This window comes from Peromyscus californicus, unplaced genomic scaffold, assembly GCF_007827085.1.
Source record: "Peromyscus californicus insignis strain IS unplaced genomic scaffold, ASM782708v3 Scaffold_24__1_contigs__length_46423439, whole genome shotgun sequence".
Classification (NCBI taxonomy): domain Eukaryota; kingdom Metazoa; phylum Chordata; class Mammalia; order Rodentia; family Cricetidae; genus Peromyscus; species Peromyscus californicus.
Window position 1 is genome coordinate 41987559 of NW_026294535.1, and position 22861 is coordinate 42010419.

Consider the following 22861-nt stretch of genomic DNA (forward strand, 5'->3'; position numbering starts at 1 on the left):
ACACACATACACACAAAACACATGAATACAGAAAAAAAGAAAGGAAGAAAGAAAGAAAGAAAGAAAGAAAGAAAGAAAGAAAGGCTACCTTTAGTAAGTGCATGAATGCAATCCATAAAGCAAAACACTGCATCTAAAATAAGTAAGTCTAGTATCTAAAATAGGTTGGAAAGTGGAATTTTAATTTTACACATGATCATTTATGTGATTTGATGGAATATTGATGCCTATCACTTATCATTGGTCATGAAATTTTGTAAGAGTGTTCGTGATCCCAAATACATAATTAGGGAGGAAAAGTGGAGATAAACACAGACTATTGAGGGAGGAGGGTCTGTCTGTAGGTATACCTGAAAAGTCCACAAGGAATCATATTTTAAATATCTACCTAATATAGTCCTAACACACATAAGTTAGTTTATAAATATAAATACACAATTTAAATAAAATTTTCCCATCTGGGCTGGCAATGGTCCTCACAAGAGCCATAGCCCATATAACAAAAACCCAAATAACAGGCATGAGAAGCCTTCTTTTGGGTCATTGGTCAGACTTGTCCAAGAGACTCCAGAAATATCACAGGCTTGCCGCTGCCTTTGGTTGCTCTCTAGAGGTAGAAGTTAAGTCTATCGCTGAAAACACCACACACTTCAGATACAGGGCCCAGATGCTTTAAGCTGGATCTGAACTGAAATCCTCCTCCCGGAAGACTAGCTTTCATAGCACCAGATGGCACCATGCGAGCGTCTCTCAGTTTACTGATTCACGTTTTTCCCCCCACTGCAATTAGCTAAATAAGTAATCTACAAATAGTCATCATCGTGTTAGGACCACTCCTGGTCCACTAAAACAGTGGTTCGTGGCCCTGTGTCCTAAAAAGTGACCCTGCAGCCTTGAAGAAGGCTCTGAGTAGAATCGTTTTCCCCAGAGGACTTCAGACAGGCAAACACGAACCTTTGCTATTGCATCTCTTTGCAAGGCACTGCCAGGTAGGGAGCACATTGAGTTGCTGGGTATCTCAAGGCCTGTATTTGATGCCCAGGGCTCTAGGAGATGCTCTGGCTGGATAGGAAAGAGCAGTCTCCCAATAGGATCTAGTTTAGGAAGCATGAGAATGCTTCTCATGAGAGTCTTGTCTCCCAAATGACACTGGTCTAAAGCAACTGAAGGTGCTCTGGTGTTCTGACATTTGCTTTAGTCCTGTCTATTTTTTTTTAAGTGAGCTCCCATGGGAAAGAGGAGCACACCTAGTGCATTTGCTGAGTCTCCTTCACTACACAGAAAATATTTATTGGATATTGAAGTGTATATTTCAGTTTTAATTATTTTAAGTGCATGAATGTTTCACCTGCATTTTCCTGTTATTATTCTGCTAATATTTCTGTCACTCTATTTTCTGTTATTCTCTAGTAACGGTGACTTCCTGGTGCCCACAGGAGCTGGAAGAGGGTATCAGGTGCCCTGAACGTGGAGTTGCAAGTGGTTGTGAGCAGTCGTATGTGTGCTGGGACTAAAACTCAGGTCCTGAGGAGGAGCAGAAAGTGTTCCAAGAACTGAGCCATCTCTCTATCCATCTCCATATTGGTATACTGTCACGCAGGTGTTTGCTTTAAGTAATACAAAGTTTCAGTGTGGTTATTTATGCATTCATTCACCAATCTCTCTATAACTATCAACATATGTCCATATGCACCTGTATGTGTATTCATAGTGCTTGTTTGTGTGCGTGGTTACTGTGTAAACCTGTGTATGTGTTCACCTAGCACCCAGCAACAGAGATGCTCTTTGTCTATGTATCCCAACAGCTATGGGGAGATGATTTCGCTCCCAGGAAGGACTTGTGAAGTTGGACTCACCTGGTTAGATTCTGGACTCTGCAGTGATACCTGCAGTACTTGTACTCAGCAAACAATGAGCAAAAGGCTGACCACTAGATACCTGTTATGGCCCCTTCCAAAGAGGAGCACTGGCTATGGATGCATCTGAGTTTACAGGACCAGTTAACAAGCTCTGCAGGGAGGGATCCAGGTGGGGGCACCTCACCTGGATGTGCCGAGAAAAAGTTCAATTGGAACTTCAAATCAAAACTTTTTTTTTTTTTAACTCATCGATCTTTTTGCTTCCGAGATATTTTACCTCCATTTTGATCTTCAGTAGACAGGAGATGCTAATGCCATCTGTAGACAGAGGAAAAGGTTTGAGAGAGGGGAGCTACCCACTGTGTTTCTCAGCTCCCAGGATAAAAGTTGAAAATGATAACTCCCGTTGGTAGCGTATGTTTCCGAATGTAACTGCTTCATTTGCGATGTGTCACTGACTCCATTTAAATGTTTTTTTCTGCCCCAAGGTAGTAAACACTTAAAATACCTGAGGGGATTCATTATAGGAAGGTACCTTTTACCGTCAGTCACTTTTCTCTGTCCCCCTTTCCCCTTTATTGTGTGGAAATGCACATACCCACTTCTGGAGTCACATTCCCTGATGCATACTTCTTTGAAAACTGGAAGAAATCACTATTTGGGTTTTGAGGCATAAAATAAAAATGCCATTTTATTGTGTGTGTCTTTGGGGTATAGGACTCAAGCCAGCCACAGTTCAGACAACTCTGCATTTATTTAGCCATTTAGCAGTGTCGGTTGGAAAAAAAAAGAATTAGGATTGTTTCCCAAGTAGCCATGTTAAAATAGTCTGAAATTACCCCAAAAGCTGCACATCAAAGAGCAGTGACCATCCCTTGTCTCTTCAAATTATACATCTCCCAACTGGTGTTTTCTAGTGGCCCTTCTCTCTAAAGGTCCCTTTGAAAACGATGTATTTAGATAATATAGTACCCCCTTCAGGAAATGGGAGCTAGCTTCTCTAGGCCACAGCAGCTTGCAGAGGAACGTGTTGGGGGTTACAAAACCTATTATTTTCCCTACCTTCCCCTAACAAAACCATATTTCTTCCAATTCTGCCACGCGGTTGAGATTTCCCAAGGGGCCTGAAATGAATTTGCCATAAACCTAGCCTGCACACCGGGCGTCCGGCCTCCTCTTCTGCGTAAGCTGACTTTGATGGTGTCTTATTCTCCAGCAAAAGGAGTTTGGTTTCAGCGATAAAGCCTGAGTGTACCCAAGGCTTTGCTCCTTCCGCTGTGCTGTCCGTCATCCTGGCTGTCCTTTCTGCCTCGCCTCCTGAATGCAGTGTGTGGGTACCACCTGACGACAGGGTTACCACGGGTGAAGCTGGTCTCTGAAGGTGCCTCATCCTGTCACTTCTGTGCGGCAGCAGACCCTAACAGACACCGAGGCCCTTTTCCCACTGCAGATGTCTGTCTGTCTGTCCTGCCAGAGGCTTTGCTCGTCCTTGCTCCTCTGATGTCATCATGCTGACCCTCATAACTGCTGACCAGAATATTTCTAACGTCCTATGCGACTGTTGTTCATTTTCTCTTTCCTCCCTTCCCCCTCTCTCCCTCCCTCCCTCTCTCTGCTCCTCTCTCCCTCCTTTCCTATCTATCGTCTATCTATCTATCAATTATCTATCAATCATCTCTCTCTATCGTCTATCTTCATCATCATTATCTATCTGTTATCTATCTATCTATCTATCTATCTATCTATCTATCTATCTATCTATCATCTATTTACCCTCCCTCTCCCACTCTCCCTATTTATCTGTCTGTCTGTCTGTCTACCGTGTGTGTGTGTGTGTGTGTGTGTGTGTGTGTGTGTGTGTAAAATTTTGGGTGACAGGCTCTCTCACTATATACCTAGCCTAGGCTTGCTTCAAACTCACAATCCTCCTGCCTCAACCCCCCAATTACTGGCACTTCAACCACCATGCCTAGGTAGCACACAAGGTCTTAGAGAGAGTAATTTCCAGTTCTCGCATGCTCTTTTTATTTCAAACCTTCGTCCAGGAATCAAGATATGATTTTGGCAAGGTCAACTGAGAACCTGGGTGGGACAACCCAAGCTGTGTCCATGTGTCCTTCTACAAGGAACCTGACACCTTTAGTCACATGTGTATGCTGTTATTCTTTTTTGGGACTTAGGCCTTCTGTACAAACAGAGCCCTAAAAGGCCTGCCTATGCCAAACATATCCAAGTATTCCTTAATACTCGGTTTAACACAGAGGACCCAGACTTGGAATTTTGATAAACACTGCTCAGATGTATGCTACAGAGATACACATGTCACACAGTAACAGTTTGGAACAAGGGCTACAGTGTCCAACTTGGTTTTGAAAAGTCAAATGTTCTGTAGAACAAAAACTGCACACAGAGCATTTCTTACTTGCATTCATAGCTAAGATTCTGTTTATGATACCCAAAGCTCAGAGGACAGAAAGGGAGACAACAACTTGTTTCCAGAAAGATAAAGAGAACCAAAAGCCAAAATGATGCTGGAGACCCAGTGGATTATTGATGTTAAGAAGGACCATGAACCAAAGATGAAACTGTACTGGTTAATACCATTTCAACAAAAACATAATTTATGAAGGCAGTTATAAATATAAAAATCACATTTTCCTCCAATCCTGGTTCACTGAAGAAAACCACAGGTCAAGAAATAAGCCTTCCAGAAGTGAAATGAAACAAGTGTCCACAACTTAAAATGCTGGCTCAGAGGTATATGAAAAACACCAGAACTTCTCTGGTTGACAGAGGATTGTTAGCTGGGGAGTGCTCTATTTGGTCATGAGGACATCATGTGTAGATAAATCCAGCTTCAGCTCCAGGACCCTCCAACTCCAAAGAAAAAGAAACCAGCACCAAACTCAGTCACTCTGTGAGCTTGAACAAACACACTGCAGTCCAAAGCATCAGGCATTCTGCTAATAAGAATATCTAACTGAAAATCACTATTCCTCTTGCATGGTCAGGAGAATGGGCAGAAAGGAGAGCAACTGTCATATCTTGTCTTTCTTCATACATAGATGTCTCATTTGATGTTCTTTATGCCATGAGATTCAATATGAGTTATAAGAAATAATTATTAATAAATAAATAATAATAGTAATAGTAATAACACTTTCCTATAAAATGGCAACCCAGTCCAGAATAAATGCTGCAAAATTCCTTATTTTAATTTTTTTATGTGTATGGGTGTTTTGCCTGCATATAGGTCTGTACACCACATCGATGCCTAGTGCCCTCAAAGGCAAGCAGAGGGCATTCTATCCCCTAGAACTGAAGTTTCAGACTACTGTGAGCCACCATGTGGGTGTTGGGTACACTCAGATTCTCTGGAAGAGCAACCTTGGCTCTTATTATGCAGTCATCTCCCCAGCCCCAAAGTCCTGAGGATGGTTTCAGATATCCCAAAGCCAGCACCGTGGTTGTGGGAAGGCAAGTTAGGAAACTTAACAGATTAATGAACTTGCTACCAAGACTGAATGCCTGGGCTTGATTCCTGAGACCCACGTGAGAACTGACACCTGCAAAGTGTACAGTGACCTTCACACACACACACACACACACACACACACACACACACACACACACAATCATAATAAATAAATAAATGTTTGAAAACTGTTAAAATGGAATCATCATGTGTAAAGAAGTATTAAATGAAATAATTATAATGTCTCCTTGTGGAGAGAAGACCTGTGCATGTACGTGAAACTGCCTATGGAACTTCTCAGCACAGCCTTCTGCAATGATCAGCATTACTGCTATTTTGTCCCCCACAGGCTCCTGTGTTCTGAAGCAGAGCAGCGTGCCCTGTTGAGTGCTGGATGCTGGCTGTGGTTAGTATTTTGATTACCAGCATTAGTTTACGACACATTAGTATTACAGTGCATAAGCCACTTGCACATTTTATGGTATGTCTGGGCCTCTCGTAAAGCTCAAGAACCATGATAGATTCAATTCTAGAGAGCTTTGTGTGAGATGCTTGAGGCATGCAGTAAAAGTTTACAGATGAGGAAAACAGTTCTGACCCCGGCTTTTCCTCTCGCCACGTGAAATGGAGGAGGCCATCACTTAGCTGCTCACATCTGGAAAGGAAGAAGTGGTATGAGAAAGCCTCTTTTGATCCAGTTCTGTTTGGATCATGGATTTAATTTTAAATGTTAACTGGAGGCTTCACATCCCTCTCTGCACCCATTGTTTCCTCTTCCTGTACGTATTAGAGACTCGCATTGATGATTGTGATATCAAAGTGCGTCACAAACATGCTCTCTGTGTTAACTAGACCTTACTGTCCTTTCTGCGGTAATACTCATCTCTCATAAGAGACAAAACGGACTCTCAGGGAGTAGTGGCTGCCTTCTTGAAATTTATAATACACATATAGGATATGAAAGCTGATCTACCTGTAAACCTTTATTTCTTTGACAAAAAGACTCTTATTAATTATATCTGAGACTTGAGTGCGTCCAGTTACTTAACCTAAATGCAGTCCTCCCTTGTATTTGCTTCTGATCCACGCCATGAAAACTCTAGGACCATGTGCCTCACAGCACATCTCCAGACTACAGATCAGCAAGTGCTTTTTTATAGTAGACATCTGGGTTGTATGTTAGCAGAAATGCGGTCTGAAAGCCCACACTGTACCGGCCAATCAAGCTCACATATCTCCATGTCTCCCTGACAGTCTACATTGAGAAGGCCTAAAAAAAATATTTGAGACAAAAGTTTGAAATATTAATTCATGTGCATGTTCTCTTCAGTAAATTTTTTGAGCCCACCTTGGAGCAGCCAAAAACATCCAATATCAAGGACAAATATATATGATAAAAGTTTGAAATACTAATCAGCAGGTATTCTCTCTTTTCCCCATATTGGTGGGAATGTTGAGAGTCTACTTTGAAGCAGTCAAAGGCATTCACATAGCCAGGAGAAGGAAGATAGTCAAGCAAAGGGTGAGAAACCTTCTCCAGTTAGCTGTGAGGGTCCTTTTGTCCCATTCTGGCAAAGGCCATATCTACAGGAACTGTAATTCTTCTAGCGTCTGTATCTCTGAGCCAGGGTATCAGGTCCTATGCTCTGTGTCTTAAGGTAGGAACCTAGCAGCTGAATAAGATGCTCAGTGGTTAGTGTGATGCTGGAACCAATTGTGGAGGGCAGACTTTTAGAACGCCCCCAATGGCTGCGGCTTACAGCACTTCTCTCTATCCTTGGGTGCCTCTGGCGCTCCATGTTCTTAGCACTTCATGGCAATTCACCTTGCACTCCTCGCTCCCCTCCATCTGCTGCCTTCCACAGTCCTCTGCAGCCTTGGTCCTCAGCAGTGTTTGTTCCCAGACTTTCACTGGAACTCTCCACTACCCTTTAGCTGCTCTTGGGTATGCCTGGGGCTGATAGCACAAGCGGACATCTGTACTTGGTGTTCCCAGGTCAACCCACTCTACCGGTAATAACAGCCATGTGTGGGCAGAAGAGGCTGTGCTGGGACAGGCTCTAGTGCCAGAGAGACGAATGCACAGAAGGAAGGGCTGGGAACAGCTGGGATGTGCAAGAAGAATGGCTGGCATCCAGGAGCGGTCACATGTGCACTAGCTACCGTGAGTCGGGGAGGCATACTTCCCTAAATGACTAAGGGATGCAGGAAGGTCTGGAAGGTTATAGGCAGGGAACACCTGAAGCTTCCATGGACTTGGGAAGTCTCAGAGAACAGTGATAAGCATCTGAAGAGGTTATGACAGAAGCCCAACCCTGCCCCGGGGAACATCAAAATGTTAAAATCATTTCTGGGAAGCAAAAGGGGACTGACTGCTTGATTGGCACTCTGTTGGAGCCAGTGAAATAGCCAGGGGGACCAATGCCTGTGCAATCTCACCTCACTTGATAAACACACACACACACACACACACACACACACACACACACACACTCACACATTAGTCGACTCTTAGATGATCTTTTAATAAAAAAAAAAAATCCAGAGCCAGATATCAGGGTGAAAGCTGAAAGATCAGAGAAGCAGAGCACCCAGCCACTAGTTCTTACCTCTACAAAATCCTCAGCCTAAAGAGAGAGAGTTCCTGTTTCCTAATGCCTTATATACCTTTCTCTGCCCAGCTTTATTACTTCCCGGATTAAAGGCGTGTGTGTTTCCCAAGCAGAGGCATGATATCTCAAGTGCTAGGATTAAAGGTGTGTGCCACCACTGCCTGACCTCTATGTCTAATCTAGTAGCTGGCTCTGTCCTCTGATCCTCAGGCAAGTTTATTAGGGTACACAATATATCAACACACACACACACACACACACACACACACACACAATGGATCTGGCCTTTGCCCATTCCTGGTCTGGGGCGTTCACCCCACTATGCTCTAGGACAATGACAACAGGCACTAGAAAAGGGTCTGACAGCTGTCAATCAAGCAACCAAACGGCTTGGACCTGAGAGTTTCAGACATTTAAATGGACACACATTTAGGGATCTGTGTCATAAAAAAACAGACATGGAAATGAAGTTTTCCTTTTAGGGAACTATGTCTAACATTAACTCCCAGCCAAAAACCATTAGGGAAGGCAGATCTTCCAAATATGTCATAAAACAATAGCTATCCAGGGTTTTGACATATAGACTGAGCTGCTTGGTTCAACAGGAAAAGCTCTGTAGATAGTAAAAGGTTAAGACGTGAGGAGGACCCCTGCTGGCTGCCCCCTCCCACTCTGCAGAAAGCAAGTGGATGCAGAAACTTGGCCTCCTTGCTGTAGTGCTAAGGGACTTGGAGCTGAGGGAAGAAACCTTTCCAATTTGTATGTGAAATTCTAGGCCCACCTCCAAGAAGTTTGTGCCTAAAACCAACCAGAATCAACGCATTCAAAGGGTTGGGAACAGTCTATTGCAGACCACCACCAAGGTCTTAGTTTTGTTTCTTAATAGGACTTGAACAAGACAGACTAGAACTGTCTTTAGCTCCACAAAAGTTCTGGAACCAAAGCTCACATTTGACCATAGCCCGCAAGAAGGATGAGAGGCACAGTGTTCTGAAAATAGGCATTAATAATTCAAAGAAAAGATTTAGCAGCAGCAAGATGTATTAGAGCATATGACTCAGATATCTAAGATACACTCTAAAAGTCTACAGCATCTTAAAAGAACAGTCAAATGAAGGAACACTAGATGAAAATGTTCATAAAGGCATAGATATTAGAATTATCTGTCAAAACATGAGATTCAGGGGTTGGAGAGATGGCTTAGCCATTAAAGGCATTGGCTGCTCTTTCAGAGGAATCCAGTTGGATTCCCAGCACCTACATGGCAGCTCACAACTGGCTATAAATCCACTGTGGGAATCTTAAGCCCTCTTCTACCCTCTGTGAGAACCAGGCACTGCTGTGGGGTATACACATGCACTCAAGCAAAATACCTACACACATCATCATCATCATCATCATCATCATCATCATCATAATAATATATTGCTGTATTTAGTGAGGCAATTCTACATAATTTATCTGGTAATCAAGAGAGATTTATTTATGGGATAACTTACAGCCAATAGGGATTGGTTACAGGATCCAGGAGAGATAAGGTACCATCCAGTGGAGAACTCAGGTTTGGTCTCCCATCCAGATTCCAGGACCAGGAAGTATCCAGAAGAGACCAAGCACATATGCACCTTGAGTCTTCAGGGGCTCCCTCTCAGCCACACCCCAGGGGCAGGTCATAGGCAGGTGTGGCAGTTACCTGCTGTCACTCTAGGGGCAGTGTTTCAAGGTCAAAGCTGGAACAGCTACCGACTACATCTCCCCCCTTTTGTCTAAATAAGAAAATTCTAACCTAATACAAAACTATTTACAATCGGGATGATTACCAAATATTGTCCCAGAGGAATAAGGGATAATGACCTATGCAACTTGAGACTACACCAACAAGAACACCACCAAACAAGAAACACATACTAAAATCCAGAAGAGTCTGGAACATAGGTAAATGGCACATTACAGAGGTCCTTTTAAAAGATGTCCTACCTTGAAGAACCTGAATCTAATACTTACTATGTTCTAGCTAAGATACAAGAAGATTGTAATTATAACTGTTAGTCTCTAATCCTATCAAAGACCTGAGAAGGAATATAATAATACCTGAGAAATGGGAGAAGGACGCAAGGACTCCTTTCAGGAGACTTGCGAGAGTAGATAGAGACAGCTGGAAGCCTGGACAGTCATCTAGAGTTTCTCAGTATCATTAGTGCATTTAAATTGGCTACAGGCCTAGAGTATCTGTCAGAACCAGGAAACGCAGAGGGGAATGCCTTGGGAAACTTAGAGGCAAAGCATTTCTGATTAAGCCAGAGCGTGGGTTTTGCATTGTTTTTCTGTTAATTTTATGATGTCTAATTCCTGTAGAGAAATTGCATCCTGGTAAAGAGTTTCCCTAGATGCTTCCTGTTCAGATTCTAGCATATTGACACTGAACCAAGGATCCAGTTACTAGGTGATTAATTGTGGACCAATAGTGGTCTGGGACAGATTAGTCCGATGCTTTGTGGAGCAGCATCAGCATTTGGCTCAAATGTCTTCACCTATCCCGGCAACTTTCACCCAGGGACCAGAACTACATAAGGAGAGTATTTCAAGCGGAGGCACATGTAATAATTATTCAGTTAACTCCCTTGTCATTCTGAAACGCACTGTTACTAAGCAATGGTAATTACCACTGCAGCCTGTGTACCGCTGTTGTAGTGATTTAAATTAATGAATATTTTATTGTCAACATGCAAACTCAGAAATATCCATGTTTGTTGTGCAGGCAGTTCTTCAGTGTTTCCTCAACAGAGACAAATAAAATTTACTCCCATGCAAATTTAATTACAATGCGATATGTGAAAAAAAAATGAGTGACATTTCATACATTAGGAGAACTGGAAATTTTCAAATGCTAATTTTTAATAAAGCCAATTAACACACACTAGAATTAAATGCAATCTTTGACTCCATCAAATGATTTTTTCCCATTATTCTTTACTGTGTCATTAAAATTCAGATGTGAAAGAAAGCAAACATTCAGGAAATACTAATTATGAGAAGAAAATGAATTCTGAGTTCCCTGCGGGGGTTTACTCCTGTGTAGCTGGCTAGGCTGGAAAGAACTCTTTTCATCTGCTCTTCGAGGTGCCCGCCTCAGCTGTCAACACTAAAGTCCTAGACGGCTGAGATGCTCCGCCCTTCATCCTGTGATTTGCTGTATCATACAACCCATTTAGTCATGTCAGGGATGGATATCTGTCAAAGAGAAAATTCCCAGTAAAAGACCTTTCATATAGGAAGGTCCTTATTGCTGTTTTGGAAATGAGGTATTTTTTTTGTTTTGTTTTGTTTTTATAATTCCTTAAAAAGAAAGAGAAATACTGTTATTTACTTACCATTTTCAATTTAAGTGGATAAAATTGAAGTGTAGTCTTTTGCTACCCTCTAGGGCTCAGGGACAATGTTTTTCTCTGTTCTTTCTTTTGAATGAAGAGTAATATAGTTAAGAAATTCGTTGACTCTACAGATTATGTAGTATCTATTTCAGTCAGACATCCTTAGCTCATAGAGTCTATTCCAAAGTCATAATGGAATGCACAATGTGTTGAAACAAATAAAAACTATCATTACATTTTACTGTTTTAAAATGTGCTAGGTATAATATAATCATATTTTTCAATTTTCCTAAGCCTTCAACACTAGAAAGTTACTATCCGCTATTAGATATTTTCACTATCATATATTTTTTAACTTTAAAGTAATTATACATATTTCCTTTCTCATTCTGAATTATATGTGCTTATTTAGTTTTCAATTAACTTGTCAATATCTACATTAATGAGTTATTTGCACGTCCCTCATCATGTCTACCACTTAGTGGAGACTCAACCAGACCAGACACTGTAAAGACTGGGATCAGAACACCAATCCTGTTATTCCAGACTGAGTTTACAACACTAAACTAGGAGATAATTTTTATTTTCTGCAAAAGCAGAAAACCATGGAACTTGCCTGAGATTTCTTCCAGTGTACAAGTTTGTGTGTGTGTGTGTGTGTGTGTGTGTGTGTGTGTGTGTGTGCATTCATGTGTGTAATCTTTGAAAAAGAAAAAGAAAACAAGACGATGATCATTTCTGTTTGTATCTAAGGGAGTTCTGTCATTTAAATGTACCAACGGTCTCTCAGGTATTACATCTCTGTTGTGACTGTAATAATACCTCACCTTGGTATTCATTTAACTGTGTATTCTCTATCTCTCTTTAGAAAAGAAAATAGGCAAAAAAAAAAGAATAAAAACAAACAAAAGAATGAGAAACACACACACACACACACACACACACACACACACACACACAAAACCAGAAAGCATAATATATAAAACAAAGACAAGATTAGAAAATACCCAAGCAAAGCGATATGAGACAAAAATAAAAAATCTTCAAAAATATCATAGAGTTCATTTTATGTTGTCCACCTACTGATTAAGGGCTTGTTCTTACATGTGGTTTGTTTCCACAGTGAGACTCTATTGGAGAAACTTTTTTTTTCTGTGCAAGCAGACACCAAATGGAGATAGCCTCTGGGTTAGGTACGGGAGCTTGCTCTAATTACCATTTATGTAAAAAGCAATTGACACAAATTTATTTTGGTAGACATTGTTATAGGATATACCAGGATTCACTTGTCTAGAGCTTTCCAATGAATGCACAAGAGTTTAGAGAAAAAGATAAAGTAGAATTCCAGCTTGGGGAAGTAGAGACAGATGGACCTCAGAAACCATCTGAACAGCCACCTTGTCCTATTGGGTGAGTTCCAGGTCACTGAGAGACTCATGCTCTTTCTACCTTTTGTTTTGAGTAAAGGTCTGTCCTCTGGTATCTACATATATATGAATACACATGTGAGTACACATGAACACATATACACCTGCATATACATAAACACAGGCACACACACACACACACACACACACACACACAAATAAGAATACATTTAAAAGACATGCAAAATTTAAACATATCAATATTCAACAGCCAAACTTACCAGCCAGTGAAACATAACTGTCAGATGAATAACTGTTGGGTAAAATGGGATACAAATGAAAAACCATGGAGGACAGAGGCACAACAAATGCCATGTGAACAGAATGTGAGGGTGTCTTGCACAGGGACCCAATATCCACTGCAGTGTGGCAGCTTGTCAGGACCCAGATGGAAATGTCTCTGTCTACATTTTATTGCTGTAGCAATCAATCGTGCATGTGACAGTTACGCTACAAAGCGTATTTGTAAAACTGATTTCACATTCTACTGTAATTTCTATTGCCCTTGTTATCCCTGGAAATAATGCCACTGTGGAACCAAAAATGCAGGGACTGAAAATGCATAATTCAAAATAGACTGCACAGAGGTTAGTATCAAGCATGGGTCATCAGAAGGCAAAACTAGTATGAAAAATAATTGTACATTGGATTCATTTTCTCACTAAATTTTTTTTTCAAAGAACCAATAAAAGATAAATGGGTGGAAAAATTGACCCTGAGAAGTTGCAAGGATTCCACCAGTCACTATAAATGGGGGTAGGGTTGGGGGTGGGATGGAAATCCAGTATTCACACATACTACAAATGGATAAAATACAAAATAAAGCGACAATCAAATGAAAATTTTAGTCAACCTCCAGAAAACAATTGTTCACACAGTGTAATAAAAGCATTAAAAGGTAGAAAATTTTATAGATTGTTGGTCCAAGTATAAAGTATACAACTCAGCATCTAAGCTTATTTTTAAGGTATTAAGAAATGTGAAACTAATTAGATTAAAAATTAAAAAATTTAAAACCTTTTAACTTAGGATGTGGTGAGTAAATTGATACATAAAAAATCAATGCGCCTTAAAGGTGTGTTGGCAAAATGTCGTCTGAAGAGCTTCGAGAAATTCCCAGGCAATTTGTATACACGTCCACTCTACCCTTGAAGCCAGACCTACTCCACAGCAATCCACACAAAAAACAAAACACCAAAACCAGATCAATCCAGACAAACCCAAGATATCTCTCAGGAGGCGTGCAAAGATGCTAAGTGATAAAAGACTTTGGCCAGCTTCCCCTTGTCTGCCTTGACCCAGGACATCAGTGTCATCTCTTACACAAGAACACCCCTGTCTTGGAGAGAGGATGTTTTAAGACATGAATTTCCCATTCTTTGATAGAAGAATTGTGACGGCCTGGAAGAAAATGGCCCCCATAGGCTCACAGGAAGTGGTATTATTAGGAGGTGTGACCTTGGTGGAGGAGGTGTGGTCTTGGTGGAGGAGGTGTGGTCTTGGTAGAGGAGGTGTGGTCTTGGTGGAAAAAGTACGTCCCTGGGGGTGGGCTTTGAGGTATCGGATGCTCAAGCCAAGCCTAGTAGATCACTGTCCCTTCCTGTTGCTTGTGGATGCAGATGTAGACTCTCAGCTCCTTCTGCAGTACCATGTCGGCCTGTGTACTGCCATACTGATAATGGACTAAACCTCTGAAACTGTAAGCCAGCCCCAGTTAACGGTTTCCCTTTATAAGAGTTGCCGTGGTCATGGTGTCTCTTCACAGTGATAGAAACCCTAACTAATACAAGAAGAAAGGCTTTGTTCTGCCTACTTGATAGAACCTAAAATCCTGTACTGGCAGAAGTACCTGCCAGGCAGAAATCCCCCAGAGGTGAGTAGCGGAGGTCTTTGGCACGGAAGCAGGGTTGTCAGGCTTCTTAGCTGAAAACAAGAAAATAATCTAATTCTACTTAGGTAAGTCATATGCACGCCATGAATCCATCCATCTAGGCAGGCTAGACTTTGTTAAAATCATCCCCAAATCTTAGTCATTTGACTTAACTTACATCTACCACTTGCTCATGGGGCCTACTAGGGGCCTGGGTGACTCTCCAGGACAAAGAAACTCTGTGCCCTAGCTTGGTATTCTGAGTTTGGGCACCACAATACCAGGTCCAAGAGGTCAAAATAAGATAAATAAGACCTGGCAGAATGACAAGCTTTCCACTGCCTCTACCAACGTGGCCTTACACTATGAAATGGCTGCAAAACGGTGTTTTCCATAAATAAAATGGAGACATTACTGGTAGTACTATTGCCTACTGTTTGGAGAACAGTAAACTACCAGCCATTTCTCTATTTGCCTGCCCGATTATCTATCCACATATAAACAAATAGGCATACATTTTATTAACATTTGGGGAAGGACCCCGGTAGTCAGAACACTAAAAGGATTTCTTTTGTGACTTGCTCGTGAACACCAATTAAATTTAATTGTAATATGCCTACAAATGCAACACTCATTAAACCAATCCAATAAATTAGGAAGGGCATGAGAATGTTAAAAGACCATGATTGCCAGCCTGCTGCGTTCAGCTGTGCCATGGCAGGTGGCGCTAACACCGTTGTATGTCAGTATCTATTTTGGTTGGAATGCCTCGGCAGGTGTGTTAATGCGATTGTGTGCTTGTATCTGTTCTGGTTGGGTGGCTTTGTCATAGGAGCCCTGTAAACATCCCTTTCCTTTCTTCGATTCAAGGATGCATGCCCTGGGTTCTCAGAGCCTTTTCTGCCCAGTCTCTGAGTCTTTCTCTGCCTGCTAGTCAGGTCGCTTACTCAGGCACAGGACGTATGAACCAGTCTGCAGATTCCAACTCTCACGGTGCATTGCCTCATTTAAACTTCCTACGAGGTCTGTGAGTTAGGGGTTTATAATCTATTACTTACTAGGATATGAAATTTAATTCATTTTAGAAAGGGCACTTGGTTCCTCAGGCTGGGTCATTTGTCCACTGCCACAAGGAGGGAGACTCTGTTAGAATTCAAAGTAGTTGCTATTAGTGGCAGGCCTTTTTCATCATACTTTGATCCTGGTCAGAATTCTCTGAGTAGGGCATCACAGGGACATCTATATTCTCTGCAATGGAGTTTGCTATGACTACACAGCATACAAATGGGCCGTGAAAAAAAAAAGATAAAGGGACCAGACAACTTCGGAAAAAAAAAAAAAAAAAAAAAAAAAAAAAACAAGGTTGTTTTCTCACTCTGCTCGCCCATCACACCAGTGCTTGTCATCACGAGGGTCCTATTGACATTCACTCGAGAAGCCACTCAGTTCTTGGTGTCCCTCTCCTTGCTTCCCAAACAGTGCATAAAAACCTGTGCTTCAGCAAAGCCCTCAGCATGAAGGCAAAGCCAGCACCCTAATCACTCCATTGTCGCTTTAAGAAAGCGCTAATAATAAATAGGCTAAAGGTCAGTGTGGACTTTCACGCCTAACCAGATGGTGATGAAGTAATGTCCGACTCAGGAAAAAGTGAGAAAGTGAGAGAGCATTTTTCCTCTTCTCACAGAAGTGTAATTTGAAATGATCTTCTAAAAAGCAAATTGCTTAAAAATAATCCCATTTATTTTCAACATACTTGGAGATTTTCCAAACTTGAAAGGACAGGAAAGCATAGACTAATTTTAGAAACGAAATGGCAGGCTTATATGATTGGCTAGAGAAAATGGTAATCTCTGCTGCACATACACCACAATATTGGCTTCAACTTTTAATTGAAAAGATGGTTATTAATATTCATTTCTCTTGATCTAACATCCTATTGTTTTCCACTCAGTCAAAGAAAATCATATTCCGGGAGATACTAAACAAAAAGCCTTTAGCAGGAAAATGCATTTTTACTAGATACCTTAGTTTATGTTAATTGTTATAACAAAATACTGGAATTAGAGCTAACATTATAAACAAAAATAAGTTTTTATTTTTCAGGAGTATTGTGCCAGAATCAGCTAAGTTCTAATGAGAGCCTCAGGGTGAATGGCATTGTGATTCCGGGGGGGTATGTGGGGAGCAGAGAGCAACTCAGAGATTGGACTTGCTCTCTCTGTAGGAAATCTTGGGATTCTCTGAATTATCCTTTTGAGGGCAGCTACATCAATGAACTATGGCCCTTCCACTATGTCCCACCTCTTAAAGAGCCCTCCCCGCTACCTTCCAGCATCGACACACTAAGGACCAAGACACCTTCCCATTGAAACTGTGGGAGACAAACTCCATTTGAACAGCGCTAGATCGCTAAACATGTCGCATATTGCTCTCAATTCAGAATTGTGCATACTGGGCGGTGGTGGCGCACGCCTTTGATCCCAGCATGCGGGAGGCAGAGGCAGGCGGATCTCTGTGAGTTCGAGGCCAGCCTGGGCTACAGAGTGAGTTCCAGGAAAGGTGCCAAAGCTACACAGAGAAACCCTGTCTCAAAAACCAAAAAAGAAAGAAAGAAAAAATAGAATTGTGCAGTATAGTGCTGAGAATGGAAAGGCCTAGAAAGTTAAAGATCATCCTCAGCTCTTGGCCACATACAAATATTCACTAATGTGCCAGCTAGACATTTCTTAAAATTAATTAGCTTATTTATTTATTTGTTGTTTGTTTGTTTGTTTGTTTTACATCCCAGCCACAGCTTCCCCCTCTTCCTCTCTACCCATTCTCCCTACACACACACAAACCTGCTGGCTGTTCCCATCCCCCAATCCACTCCTCCTCCATTTCTGTTCAGGAAAGGGCAGGTCTCCCATGACTATCAACAAACCATGGCAGATCAAGCCACAGCAAGACTAAGCACCTCCCCATGCATCAAGGCTGGGCAAGGCAACCCAGCATGAGGAATAGAGTTCCCCCAAAGAACAGCAAAAGAGTCGGAGACAACCCCTATTCCCACCTTCAGGAGTCCCAAAGAGGAGCCAAGCCACACAACTACAATTTGTATAGAGTGCCTAGGTCAGTCTCCTGCAGGCTCCCTGGCTGTTGGCTCAGCTTCTGTGAGCCCGAATGAGCCTAGGCTAGTTGTCTCTGTGAGCCTTCCCTTGGTGTCCTTGACCCCTCTGGCTCTTATAATCCTTTCCCCAGTTCTTCTGCAGGATTCCCCAAACTCCACCTAATGTTTGGCTGTGGGTCTGCGTCTGTTTCCATCTGTTGCTGAATGGCACCTCTCTGATGACAACTAGGCCAGGCATCAATCTGGTCACAGGAGATGGCCAGTTCAGACTGCATATCTGCTATTGTAGGAGTCTAAGCTGGGTTCCTCTTTGTAGATTCCTGGGAGATTCCCTTAGCCAGGTTTTTACCTCACCCCCAAATGCACCCCCTTTCCAGTAGTCTTTCTCAGTATTCTCCCTCTCTGTCCTCCTCACAACCTGATCATCCATGTTCCCATCCCCACCTGCCCCCAATCCACCCATAAAATCTCCTCCCATTTCCCCCTCCCAGAGAGATCTGGGTGCCCCCCCCCATTAACCCTTCCTATTACCCAGTCTCTCTGGGTCTATGGATTGCCCAGCTCGACAATTTCAAAATTCCAAAATAAGTCAAGACATTCAAGAATAAGGTCATGCAAACACTCTAATGTCATCCTAGTTGCGTGAGTGGTGGTAAACCCTCACACAGCAGAGCGGAGCAACCTGCTGGCACTCTAATCCTGTTCAGGACTTGGTGAACACTGGTGACAATGACGGCTTTACAGGAGACTAGGGTGACCATTCACCAGTCACCTAGAACCTGCAGTCATTCACAGATTAATGTCTGCTGGTAGCTCCCGCTGTGCCTTTCCCTGTAAGACTCAACTTACGTCAGATGCAGAAGGTTGAAGATGAGACATTATTAATGCCATTTGGTGGCAGATAAGAAGTATCTTCCTCCGAACCCAGTCAGGACTAGATCCCTCAGGGAGAGCTGAGATTTATGCATGCCCCCTAGAGTCCCCCCGGATGCCACCAGATTCTAATGGCTTTATGTCCTAAGCCTACCATTAATAGTGCAAAACGTCAATTCACTGTGTCAAAGTCTTTAAGAGTCCCTACAATGACACATGTTCTTTCACTCTGACAATCCTAACAATGTGCTTATCCAAACAGCTTTCCCTGCTATGTCAGAGAAAGCCCAATGGGCTAGGACACATAAAATGAAAGACACCAGTTGCCCAGGAACATCTATTCTGGGTGCCAGAGAGCATATAACTTCCTTCAAATCCACAGAAGGTCCGTAATGATGTTTTTCTAAGTATCCTTCAGAGAGGGTTATAGTAAAGGGTGAGATGTGAGGGAAAGAGAGGCCACCCAACTCTATCAGGTGATCAGTCCCTGCTGACCTGGAAGATTCTAGAATACCTTTAAAATATCTAGATGAGTAAATGCCCTACTTTTCTAGACATCTTTTACGCAACTCAGTGTTGGCAAAAAATATGTTGAAGAATTTATTAAGCTAGAATGCATCTATTGCAGTGAACAGTTCATACATTAGAAACAGCCAGCCTGCGGGTGCTATGCCCTCTGTGTGGGGAAAAGAGATGCACCTGGCAAGATTAGAATGCAGATTGCAGAATCTCTTCTCAGATGCTTATGGGTTCATTGGACTGTTCCTTCTGCAGCCATCACAATAGCCTCTCTGCTTCAGCTCTCAGGCCAAGTCCTCCTACCTGACCTTGGTAGAAATGATTGTAGGGAACATCTGGTCTACCTCTTTGGAAAGCTGTGGATAGAGCTATACCCAGGAATCTTTGTGTCAGGAATCAGAGCAAGCACTTGTAATTGCCTTTGTCTCATGGCTCCCACAAGGCATTGGTGGAATGCACAAAATGGCTAGCGCTGATCTAAGGGTAGTCGATCCAGCTGCTTGACTAGCAGTATTTTGAAGGCAGGCAATTGTCCACTACTTACAATGAGGGGCTTAAATTGCCCCATCCTCCAACATATGTACTTATTGATAAGAAAATAAACTTCAGAAAGAGTGCTTATGCTAAGAACTTAACATTAGAAGTTATTAGGAATTTTAACAGTATCCTGTCGTGCCTTAAACGTCACTAACACCTGCAGGGTACCCAGGGACAGATAGATACCTGTAATCTGTCACTAAGGACTTTATTGTGGATGCTAGGGGCAGCCACTGAAGGAGTTGAGGATGGCCAATGCTGAAATTTGAATCTCATTTGAATAAGATCCTTCCAGACTGAGCTGAGGTACTGGAGGTTTTCTTGTCCAGCTTCATTATCCTGCTTGGTCTATGGAAACTCTCACTGTCCTTACACTTACCTACCTGGAATCCTCCCACATATTATCTATAATAATAATAATAATAATAATAATAATAATAATAATAATAATATAATTAAATGTAATTATTTATTGTTATTACTATTGCTATTATTACTATTATTAATGTGTATGTGTGCATGTCTCTATGAGTGAATCCTGAAGTGTCACAAAGTCAGAAGAGGGCATCATATCCCCTGGAGCTAGAGTAACAGGTACTTGGAACCAACTCTGGTCCTCTGGGAAAGTAAGTGTATGTAATCACTGAGCAGTCTCTCCAGCCACTGTGTGTTTCATTTCATTTTATTTTGTATTTTTGGACAAGAGTGTTATCAATTAGCACTACAGCTCACATTGTATTCTTTCCTCCAGATTTATTATAAAATGTTAAGTAAGGTTGGGCTTGACAATCAAAATCATCCAAAATTCACACTTTGTATCCATCTCAGTGTACAATAAATGGGCTCAATGCTTACCTTATGCTTCTAGTAAGTGAAGATACATGACACTAAGCAGATGCTCTTTCCACTGAATCTCAAATGTCTGTGCCAAGCACATAAAGGACACAATCCTAGAAATGCTAACAAAGTACTGCATGGTTTTTATGTTTTATTAAATTTAAGAATACTTTAATTCAATTGAAGAACAAACAAAGCCAGGACACAGTAAACCACCCTCTACATGCACAGTACTCTCTGTTAAGCTCTCTAACAGTAGGTACCAAAACATTTGGAGTGAGATGCTGCTCAATGACCAATATTTCTTAAAGGAAGAAGATGGGGGAGCGGTACTGGATAGAAGATAAGCTGTTATAGGTTCAACAATATCAGGGAAATGGATAAACTAAAAGAATATGTATAATATATATCCTGTAAGAATTGTCCAGGTTTAGACCAGAAGGCCATGGGATTCTCAGCTCAGTCAGGCATTGAGATGGTTTGATGCATGTATCCATGCCTCAGCCATAGTTTACAACTGTTGTTTCTATGGATAATTTCAGGATTTATAAATAATTCATATCATAAATACTTTGGTGAAATCTATACTCACTATTGAAAATAAAATTATATTTTATAGACTTTGGATCAATATGCTATTTTATTTTTAAATTTTTCTAGCATTCAGAAATAGGGTAAATGGCCCAGTGAGTCTTCATCTGTCCAATACCCAGTTTCAATAACTAATAATAACATGGCTATTTATTCTACCCTGGACCATTTTTATTCTTTTGATTATTTTAAAAGAAACCCTAGGCATCGTATGATTTAATTCATAAGCATTTCCAGATAAGCACTGGATCATCAGTTACTATAAAACTGGATGCTTAGATTGGTAACTTCAAATTAGCAGGACTTCTGGACTCACATTTTTGTAGAGCAAGGATTTGGAAAACACTTGGCTGGATAGATCTGGACCTCTCTGGGTTTCTCTTCTCTGAAGTGCTTTGGAATAGATCTGCTCCATTCATGATGTCTAGGTATCATGAATGATAAATCAGCAGTGGCTATTGGCAGGAGTCCTCATCTTACCTAAACAAGAGGAAGTATATTGAGTCAATTGAATAGTGTATGCCATGCTTCTAGCTTTTCCCATAAATGGAGATATGGAAAGCCAAAATAGAAACATCAGTTTTGTTTTGTTTTTTTATTACAACTTCAGAAGTCACACAAATTATTACAACGTCAGAAGTCACACAAAATTATTTCTATGGCACCAACCATAACTCACTGTGATAAGTTGCACGGGGTTGTGAAGGGTTGCACAGAAATATGACTACTCAGGAGCAAAGATCACTGAAGGAAATACTTGAAAATATTTTTTAAGATTGTAATTATATCATTTCCTCTTCCCTTCCCTCCACCCAAAGCCTTCCATGTATCCCCTACTCTTCGCTCTGTTTCAAATTCATGGTCTCTTGGGTTTTCTTCAATCACTATTATGTGCATATACATGTATATGTAGCTAATTACTACAGTACATATATGTTTAAAACAACTCTTGGGGTGATTGTGGAAGACAGCTGACTAAGTGCATGAAGTGCTTGTTGTGCAAGCGTGACAGCCCAAGTTTGATGTACAGAATCACCATCCCCTACCCTCCAAAAAAAAAAAAAAAAAATCCAGGTTTGGTGCGGCAAGCCTGTTATCCAAACACTGAAATGAGGAGACAGGAAAACCCACACATACACCACACACATACATAAAACTACCACAGACACACAAGCACACATACAGACAAAGAAAATAAGTCATTTTAAAATAACAAAATTGTGAAAGATGTACTATCCCTGTAATTACACATGAAATTAATAGAACTTTCGTATAATCAGATATGTTCACATTCCTCAAATTTTTCAGTTATCCCCTTATTTTTTACCACTGACTACAATCAGAATTAAGCAAAACGCATGCACTAGAATCAGTTGAAGGGATTCTGAAGTCTCCTTTTATTTCTCTATTTTTTTTCACATGAGCCACTAGTTTTGTTAAAGTGGGCAACGTTTTCTGCAGCTTGCCACATCCAAGGCAGTGCCAATTAGAGCTCTTGAATTACCCTAATGTGTTCTTCTGCATTTGCATTTTTCCTCATCTTGGAGTTAGAACTAGATTTGGATTCAGTTTCATACTCAGATTCTCAGCAAATGATTCCATCCACGTCTCCTGTCCCTGTAGAGATTCCATTTGATGGTAATAGGCAATACTTGGCAGAAACTGCCTCTATCAGTTCACATGGCTCCAAAATATGCATAGTGTAATTTCTGTAATTCTTAATTTGATGCTTGAAATTTGTCAATTAACTCAAACTTCACCTTATCAATTATTTACTCTCA